This window comes from Lepus europaeus, chromosome 18 (assembly GCF_033115175.1).
Source record: "Lepus europaeus isolate LE1 chromosome 18, mLepTim1.pri, whole genome shotgun sequence".
Taxonomy (NCBI): Eukaryota; Metazoa; Chordata; class Mammalia; order Lagomorpha; family Leporidae; genus Lepus; species Lepus europaeus.
In genome coordinates, this window is record NC_084844.1 from 61,999,126 (window position 1) to 62,014,529 (window position 15,404).

Sequence of the window (15,404 nt, forward strand, 5' to 3'; positions counted from 1 at the left end):
TGGGCGCCGGTTCTAGTCCTGGTTGCTCCTTTTCCAGTCCAGCTCTCTGCTGTGGCCCGGGAGGGCAGTGGAGGATGGCCCAGGTGCTTGAGCCCCTGCACCCGCATGGGAGACCAGGGGAAGCACCTGGCTCCTGGCTCCTGGCTCCTGGCTCCTGGCTCCTGGCTTCGGATCGGCGTAGCGCCGGCCATGGCGGCCATTTGGGGGATGAACCAATGGAAGGAAGACCTTTCTCTCTGTCTCTCTCTCTCACTATTAAAAAAAACAAAAAACAACAACAAAAAAACAAAACAAAAAAACACACCAGGCGCAGCAGCTGGCGCTGTCAGCCCTGGGCGCTGGCCCTGAGGAGCACCCACCTGCTCGCCTGCCTTCCCACCCTTGGTGGGCGTGAGCAATGAGCACCGGCCTTTGTGCTGGGAGGGTTTCCTTCCCGCATGTGTCCTGGGCCCCGTGCGGAGGCTGCAGCAGGATCTGAGTATCTTCACAGCCCAGTTCTCCCCTGCTGCCTCCGGAGGAGGCGATGGGCCCTGGAAGCTTGTGCCAGTCAGGGCAGTGTCCCTGCTCAGAGCCCTGTGGCCAGCTCTTGAGAGGAGTCCAGCGCAGTTCTGTCCACACAGCATTGTGGCATAAACCTGGGTCTCTCAAGGGGTCTGCAGGTGCTGCAAGAGAAGCCCCTCTGGGCATGGTCAGGGGGTGTGCTGACCCCACTGGGGAGGGTCAGTGAACCCAGAGCTCCCCTGAGATGCTTCTTCCATGGGGTGCTTAGTTGAGAGCTGTCTGGTCCTGTCGCAATGTGTCTGGTGGCGATGGGACTCTGTGAGTTCCTGGCAGAGTAGGCTCCAGCCCTCACCACCTCACTGCCCTACATGTGAATGTCCCAGGGAGGACAGTGCCACCTCCTGCCCCCCTCTTGTGAGGATGGCCACGTGGCTGCTGCCCAAGGATTGAAATGCAGAAACATCACATAGGTTGTTTGCTGTGTGCCTCCCAGTGTCCTCCCAGTGTTTGCCCAGAACTGCTTTTGGGGAACAAGGAGGAAGAACCCCAAAACCACAGAAGAGGGATGCACTGGCTGCCCTGCCCCTGTGTGACCACTCCAGCAAGGCCACCCATGCCCACCCCTGGACTCAGTGCTGTTCCCCCACCCCGACCCCCACCTCTGCCTGGAGCCCGTGTCTCAGCCGTCTCCCAGAGCTGACGGGGGCCCCTCCTCAGGACACCGTAGCTTCTCTGGGTAGGTGCACTGTGTGAGTCTCAGACCAGGGCCAAGCGTGGGAGCCGTGCAGGGTTTGTGTGTCCTGTTCCAGCCTTGGAATCCGGAGCCGTGAGCAGCATCTGTGGAATCTCAGCGCCAGCTGTGTGCTGGGCACTGTCAGTGCTGGGACGGAGACTCCTGCTGTTGGGACATTCTTCACTGCGTGTGTGTGTGCTGTGATCTCCCGTGGTGTAGAGCGGTGTGTGTAGTGTTCTGTATTGTGTGTGTGTGTGTGTGCGTGCGCTGTAATCTCCCCGTGGTGCAGAGCGGTGTGTGTAGTATTCTGTATTGTGTGTGTGTGTGTGCACTGTGATCTCCCCATGGTGTAGAGGGGTATGTGTGTGTCTGTTGTGATCTCCCGTGGTGCAGAGCGATATGTGTGTAGTATTCTGTATTGTGTGTGTGCGCGCGCTGTGATCTCCCGTGGTGCAGAGTGGTGTGTGTGTAGTATTCTTTATTGTTGTGTGTGTGTCTGCTGTGATCTCCTGTGGTGCAGAGCGGTGTGTGTAGTATTCTGTATTGTTGTGTGTGTGTGTGTCTGTTGTGATCTCCCCATGGTGTAGAGGGGTGTGTGTGTAGTATTCTGTATTGTTTTGTGTGTGTGTGTGTGCGTGCTGTGATCTTCTGTGGTGCAAAGCAGTGTGTGTGTAGTATTCTGTATTGTTGTGTGTGTGTGTATGTTGTGATCTCCCCATGGTGTAGAGGGGTGTGTGTGTGTGTGGGTGTGGTTTTCTATGTTGTGTGTGTGTGTGTGTGTCTGGTGTGAGGATGAGACAGATTCATGGTGTCTTGCCCCAGGCCACACAGGAATAAATTGTGGATTCAGGACTTGAATTCAGGTTTGGGGCTGGCTCGTTCCTGGCCCAGGCTCCTTAAACTACATGTACAGAGCCGGGTGGTTGTGTTGGCCGACAGTGGGGTGCGGGGTTCCCTAACTCCACCTTGTGTCCTGCTAGGAATGACCTGGGCCCCTTTCTGGAGCCATCCTGCCAGGATTATGGTAGAAGGCAGGGATCATGTAACGTCTGGTACGTGCTCTGTGGCAGCGTTGTTTGCAACAGAAGTGGTAAAAACAAACAAACCTTTAAAACCTGCTTCTTATCACAGCAGTCAGCACCATCACTGTTTTTTGTTTTTTTAAGATTTATTTTATTTATGTTGAAAGGCAGAGCTACAGAGACGGAGGGAGAGAGAGATCATCCATCCACCGTTTCACTTCCCAGATGGCTGCAAAGGCCAGCGCTGGGCCAGGCCTAAGCCAGGAGGCATGAGCTTCATCCGGGTCTCTGGTGTGGGTGGCAGGGGCCCAAGCACTTGGGCCATCTTCCCCTGTTTTTCCCAGGCCATCAGCAGGGGGCTGGATTGGAAGCAGAGAAGCCAGGACACGATCGGTGCCTCTGTGGGATGCCAGCGTCACAGGCCACAGCGCCGGCCCCAGTGCTTGATTTCTAGACTCCTGAGTGTTGTCCATCCTTTCGTGTTTTGTAATGATAGACTCTCCCATCTCACCCACATGTCTGCTGTCTTCATTAGACCAGCCCTCTCGAGGGAGGCTCGTGTGTATTTCACATGGCTTTAAAAAGTTTGTTTGCAAGAGCTCCCCAGATGCTGGCAATAGTTGAAACTGGACTAGGCAGAAGCCAGGAGCCTGGAACTCAGCCCTGGTCTCCTACATAGCTGGCAGGGACCCATGAACTTGAGCCATCACCTGCTGCCTCCCTGGCTGCACATTAGCAGGAAACTGGAAACAGAAGCTGAGACTTAACCCAGGAACTCCCACTGGAGATGCAGGCATCAGCAGGCAAAATGCCAGGCCCTGTGCTGAACATGTTTTTGTTTTTAAGATTTATCTATTTTAGTTGAAAGGTAGAGTTGGTGGTGGTGAGGGGAGAGAGATGTCTTCTACCAGCAGGTTTACCCTCCCAAATGGCCAGGGCTGGACCAGACTGAAGCCAGGAACCAGTGGCTTCCTCTGGGTCTCCCATGCAGGTGCAGGGGCCAAGGACTCGAGCCATCTTTCACTGATTTCCCAGGTGCCATTAGCAAGGGAGCTGGATCAGATGTGGAGCAGGTGGGACTTGAACCAGCAACCACATGGGATGCCAGCACTGCTGCATGTTTTGACCTCTGGCTCCAGAGTGGCTGCTGGGGAGGTCGTGCTGAGCACCCCCGGGGTGCTGTCTTGGTGGGGTAACTTGGGTGTGCCCTGAGGTTTCTTGAGTCCTCATGGTGATTTGTGGGTATGGTTGTGTAGTTGTGAGCTCTTCCCACCGTGCAGGTGGGCCTCCTGCCTCTCTCTGTGCTGCTGGTTTAGGCTCAGTCTCTGGCTGTACCTGCTTACCATGTCAGGGGTGTGGGGATACCATGGTCCTCGCTGTGGGGCATCTCGACCTCTGTCTGAGGGTGCAGCCTCCCCCGAGCTCTGACTGTGTTTCCAGGAGTGCTCCCCACAGCCCAGCTGGGGCATGGGACTCAGAGAAGGGAGAAGCACAAGCTTAGACCTGGCCGACCGAGGGGCTGGCTTGCTCTTCAGTGCGCCGGTTGTCCCCTCGGTGCTGGCTCTGCCCAGGCTGTCTTGGTGACCCGGGAGCTCCGTGGGTAGAGGTCAGGTGCAGCCTGGGCCTGCCCGGGGCGGCCAGGGAAGGCCTCGCTGTCAGTACTCAGGGATTAGGGCTCAGCCGCGTTCTCAGCTGTGTAGTGGTGACTCACACACGTGTCTGTGGATGGGCACTTCACTGCACCCAGCTGGGCACATGTTGCTCTTGGGAGGGCCCAGCAGAATGGGCTGGGAGCCCTCGCCACACAGGAACTGCTTGTGCAGAGTGTGGAGCCCAGGAGCAGGAAGGGAGGTAGCAGGTGCTGCAGCCGTGGCCAGGCAGCTGCGGGTGGTGCTCCGTCAACAGGTGGCTTCGGGTCGCCACTCCTGGAGGCTCTGCCTCTGCTGTGAATCACTGGCTCCTCAGAGCAGGAGACGCCTGTGTGTGTGAGGACTGGGACCCTGGGCCGTCGGGGGCCGTCAGGGCGGCAAGACCTGTGTCTCTGTACCCGGGTGCTGTCGTCCCTCTTGCCCTTCCACACGGTGCCTGGCTGCCTCTCTCCAGGCCCACTCGTGGTGGGTGAGTCTCAGCGGGCAGTCTGTGAGAGGTCCCGACACCCATTGCTCCCTCCCGTTTGAGCTGCACACAGGGACCATGGTGCCGGGAGCCGAGCGCGTCGTGTTACTGCTGCGTCGAGGCTGGTTGTGACGGGGTGGCTGTGTGCAGAGGCCTGTGTAGGTGTGCTGTGTGAAGTAGGTGTGGAGGTTTGTGCCCGGTGCTGTGCCTCGTCCACCCCCTTAGCCTCAGTGGAGGTAGGTATGCTCAGCCCCATGCAACCCAGATCTGCCCAAGGAGGGTGGCAGAGTGGGCATTAGGGAGGGAGGGAGGGAGGGAGACCACGTGCGTGTGTGCACATGCCCGTGGCCCAGGACCACAGATGCCAGCACTGCCTGGGGAAGGCCCTCAGGCATCAGCCACAGACCCCCAAGGACTGTCCACAGAGGCCAGCCTGACTGGTGGGTCTCCCTTGTGCTGTACACGTGCCACACATGTGGGGATAAGGTGGGAGGAGTAGGTCTGAGTTTTGTGCAGTATTTTTTATTTTGAGAAGACAGAGCCCTCTGCAGTTGGAAGAAATCACACAGAACCCATGTGCCTTCATCCTGTTTGCTACTGGTGACGTCCTACAGCACCGGGGCGACGTCACAGCACAGGGCCTGCGCTGGTGCTGTGGGGATCGCAGCACCTCCCCACCATGGGCCCCCAGTAGCCCCGGGTCTGTGCTCCAAGCCCGTGCTCTGCCTGCATTGGGAGTGCTGTGCAGCAGGTGACGCTGGGACCGGCTGTCCTCACCGTGGTTCTCTGGCGACCCCGCTGGGCTCCTCTTTCCTGCTGTGATCGGCTTAGCCACTCTCCCACTGGAGGCCCCCCGGAGGTTTCTGGTTGGCTGTTAGTTGCCGTCAGCGTTTGTGTGAATGTGTTTTCATTTCTCTGGCGTCAGTGCCTGGGAGTGAGTTCCTGGATCTATGGGAGTTGCATGTTTGTTTTTTTCCCCCTAAGACTGACTTATTTATTTGGAAGGCAGAGAGAGGTCTTCCATCCCCTGGTTCACTCCCCAGATGGCCACAACAACCAGAGCTGGGCCGGGAGCCAGGAACTCCTTCTGGGTCTCTCGCGTGGGTTCAGGGGTCCAAACAATTGGGCCATATTCTGCGGCTTTCCCAAGCACATCAGCAGGGTGCTGGATCAGAAGTGGCGCAATGGGGACTGGAACTGGTACCCGTTTGGGATGCTGCCTGCGCTGGCCCCATATGCAGTTTTTTTTCCTTGCCCACATGCATTAAGCCACCATGATTCAATCATAGGCTCACCCCAAGATCTTATTTTATTTTTAAGATTTATTTATTTATTTGAAGGAGTTACACAAAGAAACACGCACACACACACACACACACACACCCCTTCCATCTGCTGGTTCACTCCCCAGATGACTGCAGCAGCTGGGGCTGGGCCAGACCACAGTCAGGAGCTTCATCTAGGTCTTCCACATGGGTGGCAGGAGTCCAAATACATAAACCATCTTCCTCTTTTTTTTCCAGGCCATTAGCAGGAAACTGGATAGGAAGTGGAGCAGCTGGGACACGAACCATTGCCCATATGGGATGCCAGCCTTGTAGGTGGCAGCTTTACCTGCTGTGCCGCAGTGCCAACCCCTCATCCCAGCTTCTTAATCCAATCTAGTGTCTTCAGTTTTTAACTCACTGCCGGAGTGAGTGCTGTCTTGTGTTTGCGTACTTGGCTGATTCTGACATTGTGGACATTCAGCAGTTCTAAGAAGCCAGAGTGCTATCTCCTGCTGTTAAAATGGGGTTTCCTCAGAGGCTGGGGATGCTGAGCGCCTTTCATGAGCTTGTTGCTGTTGCCTGTGTGTCTTCTGAGAAGCATCTGTGCCTTTTGCGTGTGTTCTCATTGGAGTCTTGGGTGTTCACGGTTGAGTTTTGGGAGGTCTCGGTGACTCTAGGTACTCATGCTCTGTCCAGTGCACAGCTGGCAAATATCTCATCCTCCTCTGTTGCGGGGCTGTTCTTAACCCCTCACGTCCTTTTGCAGAGCAAATCTTCGAATTCTAATGAAGTCCAATCGATCAGTTCGTGCTAAGTTAATTTTTGCCTCAGCTTTAGGCTTACTTGTTTTTGTCTGTGGATAAGCAGTTTATTTAAGGATGTCTCTTTCTCCACTGAGTTGTTTTTGCACCTTTGTCAAAAAATAAGTCATGCATGTTTGTGTGGGTTTGTCACTGGGTTTTCTCAAAGATTGATTTATTTATTTTGAAAGAGTTAGAGATATGTTCCATTTGCCGTTTCACTCCCCAGCTGGCTGCAGTGGCCGGTGCTGGGCCAGGCCAAAGTCAGGCATTTCATCTGGGTCTCCCACACTTGGGCCATCTTCTGCTGCTTTTCCCAGGCCATTAGCTGGGAGCTGGGTCGGAAATGAAGCAGCTGGGACATGAACCGTCACCCATGTGGGATGCCGGCATTGCATGCTGGCCCCAGTCACTGGGTTTTGTAATCTGTTCCTCGTTAGTGCCACACAGTCTTGGTTACTGTGAATATGAGTCTTGTGCTGATAGATAGTCCCTCTTTATCTTTTCTTCCATTTTATTAGGGAGGGAGGGAAAGAGAGGGAGAGACACACAGACACTATCCTTTATTCTCTCCCTAACAACCCGCAACAGCACCAGGCACTGAGCCCCTCAGGGTGTGTGTAGGCAGGAAGCTGGAGTCTGAAGCGGAGCCTGGACTCCAGCAGGCATCCTAACTGCTGCGCTGAGCACCTGCCCCTCTTTATTCTTTTAAATTGAAACAAAAACAAGAGCAAAACAAAAACTACTTTGGGGTAGACATTTGGTGCAGTAATGAAGATGGCCCTTGGGCCTCCCGGCTTCCGTATTGGAGTCCCTGGGTGGATTACACTGATTGGTTTTGAATGTTAGGCCAGCTGTCCTGCAGTAAACCCTGCTTGCTCATGGTCTGTAAGCCTATAAACACATTGCTGAATTCTGTTTACAGATATTTTGATTTCTGCATCTATGTTTATGAAGGATTTTAACACCCCACCCCACCCCCTTCTCCGTGCACTTGCTTCTGTATTGGCGTCTGCCTTTGGTGTCAGGGTAATACTAGCCTTTTTTTTTAAGATTTATTTATTTATTTATTTGAGAGTCAGAGTTACACAGAGAGAGGAGAGGCAGAGAGAGAAAGAGGTCTTCCATTGCTGGTTCACTCCCCAGTTGCCCGCACCAACTAGAGCTGTGTGGATGCGAAGCCAGGAGTGTCTTCCGGGTCTCACACATGAGTGCAGGGACCCAAGCATTTGGGCCATCTTCCACTGCTTTCGCAGGCCATAGCAGAGAACATCCAGGACTCTAACCAGTGCCCATATGGGATGACGGTACTGCAGATGGTGGCTTCACCCACCACACCACAGCGCCGGCCCCGATACTAGCTTTAGAACGTGAACTAGAAGGGGTTATTTCAGGTTTCTCAAAGAGATTCTGCAGGAGCAGGTGTGTTTTCACCTGGCAGTTAAGATGCTGGTTATGACACCTACATGGCACAGCAGAGTAGGCGATGGCTCCCCACTGTGGTGTCCTGCTGGTGCGGACCCTGAGAGGTAGCGGCGCTGGCTCAAGTACTTGGGTTCCTGCCTCCACAGGCGAGACCCAAATTCAGTTCCTGGATTCTGGCTTCAGCCTGGGCCTCTGCCCAAGGACACTGTGGGCATTTGGGGGATGAACCAATGGGCGGGAACTTTCTCTCTACCTCTCAGAAAACAAACAAATAATTTAAAAAGATTCTGAAGGATTGGTGTCAATTCTTTATACATATGGTAGAGTTCTGTAGTAAGACCATCTGGGGCTGGAGATTTTGCTTTTGGAAGTTCCAAAACTTCATATTCAGGGCCCACTTCAAGTTGTCAGATTAATATTTGTAGATTTGCCTGTGGTATTGCTTGTTACCCTTCATGTCTGCAGGATCTGTGGCGATGCCTCCTGTTTAGTTTCTGCTTTCTCTTTTTGTCGATTTTATCAGAGTCTGTTGATTTTATTGAACTTCTGTAAAAACCAGTCCTTTGTTTCATTGTTTTTCTGTTTCAACATATTTCTTTAAAAAAAAAAAAAAAAACCTTCAAGCTTAAAAACAATTTTAAAACTTATTTCCATTTTTATTTGAAAGAGAGAACTCAATCTTCCATCTGCTGGTTCACTCCCCAGATACCTTCAGTGGCCAGGGCTGGGCCAGGCCAAAGCCAGGACTCTGGAACTCAGCCTAGGTCTTCATGTGGGTGGCAGGGACCCAAGGATTTGCGCCGTGACCCTCTGCCCCCCAGCGGAGTTAAGACTTGCACCCAGGGCCTCCGGTGAGGGATGCTGATGTCCCAGGCACCGTCTTGACCTCGACATCCAGTGCCTGCTGCACGTGTCACTGAGTCGTCGTCTTTCTTATTTTCCTCTTTTGTCTTGCATTGGGTATATTTCATATTTCCTTTTTTAGATTCTATGTTCAAATGTGAGCATATCAGTGCTGTAAAGTTCTTCTCAGGATTGTTTTAATTATGTCCCCAAATTAAAAAGATTTATGTACTTGAAAGGCAGGGAGGGAGGAGAGAGAGACAGGGAGAAAGAGAGCTTTCATCCAATCCCATGCCTGCAACAGCTAAGGCTGGGCCAGCCCAAATCCAGGAGCTCCATCCAGGCCTCCCACATGGGTGGCAAGAGCCCAGTTACTGGACCAACATCCACTGCCCCTCCGGGCACATCTGCAGGGAGTTGGATCAGCAGCAGAGTAGCTGGAACTGGAATCAGTGTTCTATGGGGTATGGGTGTCACAAGTGAGGCTTAATCTGCTGTATCATTGTGCCCACCTCCAAAATTTTGATACATTGTATTTTATTCCCTTGATTCTTCTTCTTCTTTTTTTTTTTTTTTAATTTTTTTATTTGAGAGGTAGACTTACGGAGAGCTGAGCTGATCCAAAGCCAGGAGGCAGGAGCTTTTTCCAGGTCTCCCACGTGGGTGCAGGGGCCCAAGAATTTAGGCATCCTCCATTGCCTTCCCAAGCCATAAGCAGAGAGCTGAATCGGAAGAGTGCAAGCAGCCAGGACATGAACTGGCACCCATATGGGATGCCGGTGCCGCAGGCAGAGCCTTAGCCTACTGCATGACAGTGACAGCCCCTTTATTTCATTTAAAAAAATAACAAAAATTTTTAAAAAAATTTCCCTTGAGGTCTCCTCTTTGACCATGGCTTCCTTAGAAGTGTGCTGCTTAGTTTCCAAGTGTTCGGAGATTTTCTTTTTATCTTTTTCCGGTTGTGCTGAGGGAACACGTTTGTTCCTGGAGGTGGGCGGCTCGGGTTCTTGTCTCTGCACACGTGCACGCGCCAGAGACTTTAGACAGGAGATACAGCAGGGGTCAGCGCGGTAGGGAGATGTAAGGAGAGTGCTCCTGGTAAGCCAGGGGTCTGTCTCAGGAGAGGGGAGAGCACGTAGTTTCTATGGACCTGAGTGTAGGTCCTGGTTGTTTTCTCCCCTCCTCCCTGTTCTGGGGAATTGTGGGTAGGGAGTTTCTGGATGTAGAGTTCCGGAAAATCCTTCCCAGTGTTGTCAGACCTAGCAGCCTGCTGGGAGCTGGGCAGGGGCTGCTTCTGAGATGCCCCAGGGAGCAGGCTGAAGCCAGTTAACAGGACCAGTGCACCAGAGCAGTGACTGCGGGCGTAATCGCTGCTCTGCCTTCCGGGCCTGGTGCTTGGTCCATTGCACAAAATTCTTTTTTAAAAATACTCATTTTCAGGGCCAGCACTGTGCAGTGGGGTAATGCCCTGGTCTGCCTCTGTCCTTCCTGCCCTTCCTGCCACGTGACCACAGCAAGGGGACCTTGACGGTGCCGGCACCTTGACCTTGCACCTCCCAGCTCCCGGTACTGTGAGAAAGTCAACTTTTGTTCATTACAATTATTTAGTGTGTAGGAGGAGCCAAAGAAAATGAGAGATTTTTTTTTTTTTTTTAAGATCTATTTATTTATTTGAAAGTCAGAATTACACAGAGAAGGAGTCTAGGCAGGGAGAGAGGTCTTCCATCTGCTGGTTCACTCTCCAGTTGGCTGCAGTGGCTGGAGCTGTGCCAATCTGAAGCCAGGAGCTTCTTCTGGGTCTCCCATGCGGGTGCAGGGGCCCAAGGACTTAGGCCATCTTCTACTGCTTTCCCAGGCCATAGCAGAGAGCTGGATCGGAAGTGGAGCAGCTGGGACTCGAACCGGCACCCGTACGGGATGCTGGCACTGCAGGTGGTGGCCTTACCTGCTAGGCCACAGTGCTGGCCCCGGGCCATGTTTTATTACAGTCTGCCAGTCAGTTTTGATTGTTGCGTTTAGATCATTTACAGTTACTGAAATTATTTTACATGTTAGTCTGTACGTTTTTGTTTTCTGTTTGTTCTCTTGGAGTTTGTTTTCTTTTTCCTGCTTCCTGTGGGTTTTTTGCGTATTTTCTTTTTTTTTAACAGGCAGAATTAGACAGAGAGAGAGAGAGAGAGAGAGACAGAGAGAAAGGTCTTCCTTCCGTTGGTTCACTCCCCAAATGGCTGCTACGGCCAATGCACTGCGCCGATCCGAAGCCAGGAGCCAGGTGCTTCCTCCTGGTCTCCCATGCGGGTGCAGGGCCCAAGGTCCTCCACTGCCTTCCTGGGCCACAGCAGAGAGCTGGACTGGAAGAGGAGCAACCAGGACAGAATTGGCGCCCCAACGGAGACTAGAACCCGCTGTGCCGGTGCTGCAGGTGGAGGATTAGCCTAGTGAGCCGCGGCGCTGGCCTTTTTAGAATTTCATCCTCTCCTGTGGGTTCTTGTCCTCTGCCTGGTACGGAGACATTCTGTTCCACCTGTGTTAACGCACCCAGTCGGTGGTGGTGTCACTGACTGGCCCCTTTGCTGCTTCCCCAACAGTAGTCTTGTGCATAGCTTTATGTCGAGCTGCTTCAAGTCATTAGGAAACTCAGGGAAGGGAAGCCTAGCTACTTCCCTGTATGTGTGCGGAGGCAGAGTCGGGTGAACCTGTTCCTGTAGTCAGTTGCTTTGTGCCTCTCCAACAAGGGACCACACTTGCCGCCCAGTTACCCCACCTGGCCGCTGCTGACCCCTGCAGGGGGAGCCCCTCATTGCTGCTTCCCCGGCAGGAGCCCCGTGCAGTGCAGATGAAAGGGTCCTCACCCCGCCCCCTGCTTGGGGTCCCTTGACCCCACTCTGGGTGGATGCGGGGGCTGCCAGCTTCCTGTGGCATTGGACTGGGGTAGGAATTTAGCGTCTGAGATTTTTACTTTCCAGGATGGCCTCTGTGGCTCTTAGGCCAGAACTAGCAGCTCTGTCGTTGTTTTGTCTGTGCCTGCTGGTGTTTCCTGTGCCAGCTTTTCCAGTACCCAGCCTGGTTAATGAGATAAAAAGAAAGCCCAGGGGCTGGCGCCATGGCACAGTAGGTTAATCCTCCACTTGCGGTGCTGGCATCCCATATGGGCACAGGTTCTGATCTTGGCTGCTCCTCTTCCGATCCAGCTCTCTGCTATGGCCTGGGAAAGCAGTGGAAGATGGCCCAAGTCTTTGGGCCCTTGCACCCACATAGGAAACCTGGAAGAGGCTCCTGACTCCTGGCTTCTGATTGGCTCAGTTCCTGCCATTGCAACCATTTGGGGAGTGAGCCAGTGGGTGGAAGACCCCCCCCCCCCAACTTTCTGTTACTTTATCTCTCAAATAAATAAATAAAATTTTTAAAAAAGCCCAGGGAAGTCACCCATGTCATTGCTTGTACTTGTAAGAGTGATAGGGAGCAGCAGATTCCGTCTCTCCAGGACGTGGCAGCTCACCCCAGTTTTTGGAAGGGCTTTGGGTGGAGGAGCCACCCAGATCCCCAGTAGCCCCTCCAGAGACCACCAAGATGCGCAGCCTCAGGTTTGTGTGGGTTGGGAGGCTCTGTTCAGTGGCTTATACACAGGGCAGGAGCCATGCGCTTCCTCTGGGATAGCCTAGGTCGGCATGGGGCCGGGCTCCCAGGGCTGTGGCGACAAAGCTCAGGCCCTGTTGTTTAGGTCCGTACGGTCCAGCTGAGACCCCTGTCCACAGCAGACCACCTGCCTCCACCTCGCTTCTGTAACCAGCCATGCAACCACAAACAGTAAGACCAAGCCCACAGCTCTGTTGCAAGGCACTTTTCTCCGCCAGCTTCCTTTTGGGTTGTGTGTCTTGGAGTTTGAGGTTCAGGGTATTTTGGGACCTGTCAGAGGTCCCGCCCTGGAAGCAGATGAGGTAGGAGAGGGTGGGCACTGCCTGCTGTCCCGTTCTTTGTGGACCTCCGGTCGGCGGGCTCTTCTGGTCTTACGGACTGGGGGGACGTGGCCCTTGGCTTAGTTGCAGACGCAGGGGGAAGCATCTCCGGGCACGTCAGGGCCACAGGTTGTCTGAGGGGGTGGGGGCACCTTCCTGTATGGGTGTGGATTGTGTGCCTCCCCTGTGTGGTGCCCGTGGAGGTGACCCTCGAGCAGCTGGGTGGCCCCAGGGTTCCTGTCCGGTCTGCCTACAGGCCCCGAGTCGGCCCTGCTCTCTGCTCAGCCCCGGGACCTCCTGCTCCCCGCTGGCCTCCACAGGGCCTCAGGTCACTGCCCTTCCTGACCTGTAACCTGTACCAGCCTCTCTGGTCGCCTTTCCCAAGTCTGCCTGGGGCAGTCACCTGGAGCTCGGGCAGAGGCCCCGCCCTCTCCAGACCTGGGCTTCTTCGTCCTTGGCTTGGGGGCCGGCAGGGTGGGGGTGGTGTTTTGTCCCTGCTTTCCACTGCCAGCACAGGCCTTGGTGAACTGGCTTTTTTTTTTTTTTTTAGCTGCTTTATTGAGATAAAATTCACAACCTCCATGCAGGTGACCTGTGTAAAGTGTATGAGGGGTCTTCAGAAAGTTCAGGGAAAATGTATATTATGAAAAACTGTGTGGATTTCAGAATTTTTTTTTGGTACCAAAATAAGTTTTATTTTATTTCTGGCTCCGTTTTCCCGTGGACCCTTTGAGGGTCATTTCCTCCCTGAGATGGGCAGCCGTCCCTGCGGGACCTGTAGGCCATTTCATCATCCCGAGAAGCCCTGTGCCCCCCGCTTGTCACCCAGCCCTCCAACCTCAAAGCCCCCGATGGCCACCCCGTGCTTTGCCGTGGTGACTGCACCTGCTTCCCTGCTGACTCCTCCCGGAGCCCTTTCTTGGTGCCCCAGGCCCTGTGTCTTCTGGCCTGCCCCCCTGGACCAGTACCCCTGCGCTGCTGTGTGGGAAGCTAGGGCCCTGGGCTCCCTCGTATGGAGCACACAGGCCCTGGCACGTGTTTGTTGAGTGGATAAGGATGCCAGCGTGGACACAGAGGCCTGGGAGCTCCCTGCTGTCCCCTCTGGTGAAGGGCAGGTGGACACTGCAGATAATCTAACCATCACCCCAGAGCCCTTCATCCAGAGGCCCGGAAGGCAGCTCCTGGCCAGACCTGGGAGAGAGATGGCCTTCCAGCTTGCCCTCTGGGCCTTGTGGGTTGGGGCTGGCTGGCTGACTCTAAGTAGGATCCCCAAATGGGGTACACAAGGGCACTGTCTGGGCCCAGCCCCGGGCACCTGAGTGGGATGGGGGCAGCTGAGTACCTCTGGTGTTGGTGGAGAAACCAGACCTCTGCCCTCCTTGGCTCTTGCCTTGCCAGGCCCCTCTGCTGGCTCCTGTTCCTGTTGTATCAGGTAGGTCTTTCCCAACCACGCTGGCTCTGGGCGTGGGAAAAGCCAGCACTCCCTCGGGCCCTTGAGGAACCTCTCTTCAGAGAGAAGCTGAGAAAAGAGGGTTCTTGGCTTGGCCTGGAGGCTATGTGTCCTACTGCAGGCAGCAGGCCCTCTGTGAGCATTACACAGCCGTCCTGTGGAGCTGGTGTGACCAGGCACCCCTCACCTCCCTCCCCCTCACCTGAGAGTTAAGTGAAAAGCACCTTAAGGCTTATCCAGACATCTGTGTGTATACAACAGTCAAGGGGGTGGTTTGGGTTTTAATTTGGTAGCACTCCCCAAAGTGTAGTGGACAAAATGGCCTGGTGGCACCTTTTCTGGCCCCTTCTTGCCAGCTGAGTGAGGTTGAAGGGTGGGGGGAACCAGAGGGTCTGTTGTGTTGTGAGCCTCCCCTCGGGGTCTCTGGAGTGGGGGACTCTGGGTAATAAGAATAGAACCATGCCCAAGATGTTTTGAGAATACACAAGCCAGACACTCTACTTGTTTCTTTTTTTAACCTCATCTGTTTTCTTTTATCAAGATGCATTTCACATAATTCATACACCACAAAATTCACCCTTTTAAGATACACAATTCAGCGTTTTTATTTATTCATCTAATTTTTTATGTATTTGAAAGGCAGAGTGACAGAGAAAGAGAGACAGAGCTCTTCCATCTGCTGGTTCATTCCACAAATGCCCACAGCCAGCCAGGATTGGGCCAGGCTGAAGCCAGGGGCCAGGAACTCCATCCGGGCATCTCGTGTGGGTGGCAGGAGTTCAAGTGCTTGGGCCATCTTCTGCTGTCCTCCCAAGCACATTAGCAGGAAGCTGGACCTCTGATTTGAGATGATGGTGTTGCAAGTAGCAGGGGACCTGCTGTACCACAAGGCTGGCTCCTGTTCAGTGGTTTTTAGCATAGTCGCAGTGCTCTGCGCGAATGTGTACTGTCTCATTCCAGGACATTGTCATCACCCCAAAGAGAAACCCCGCCCCTGAGCAAGCTGCCCCCAGCCCCCACTTCCCTAGCTCCAGCCGCCATCAGTCTGCCTCTGCTATGAATTTCCCGGTCCTGCACATCCACCGAAGTGGACACCACGGCAAGTGGAGCTCCGTCTGCATCCGGCTCCCAGCATGCAGGGCTGTCTCATTTCTCGGCACGCGTGGGCCGAGCTCACCCACCTGTCACTGGATGGATGCATAAGGCTGCGGCCACCTTTGGCAGTTGTAACATCAGGCAAATTTACTGGATGCTGTTTTCAGTTTCCTCAGGGGGTCTATAACTGGGAGTG

General features: G+C 54.0%; 1 protein-coding gene across 6 annotated transcripts in view; it reads left to right on the forward strand.

Annotated features, from left to right (window-relative positions):
- The window catches only part of MPRIP (myosin phosphatase Rho interacting protein), a 114,490-nt gene that overhangs the window by 17,123 nt on the left and 81,963 nt on the right, over positions 1-15,404 (forward strand). The gene's annotated exons all lie outside the window — the stretch shown is intronic.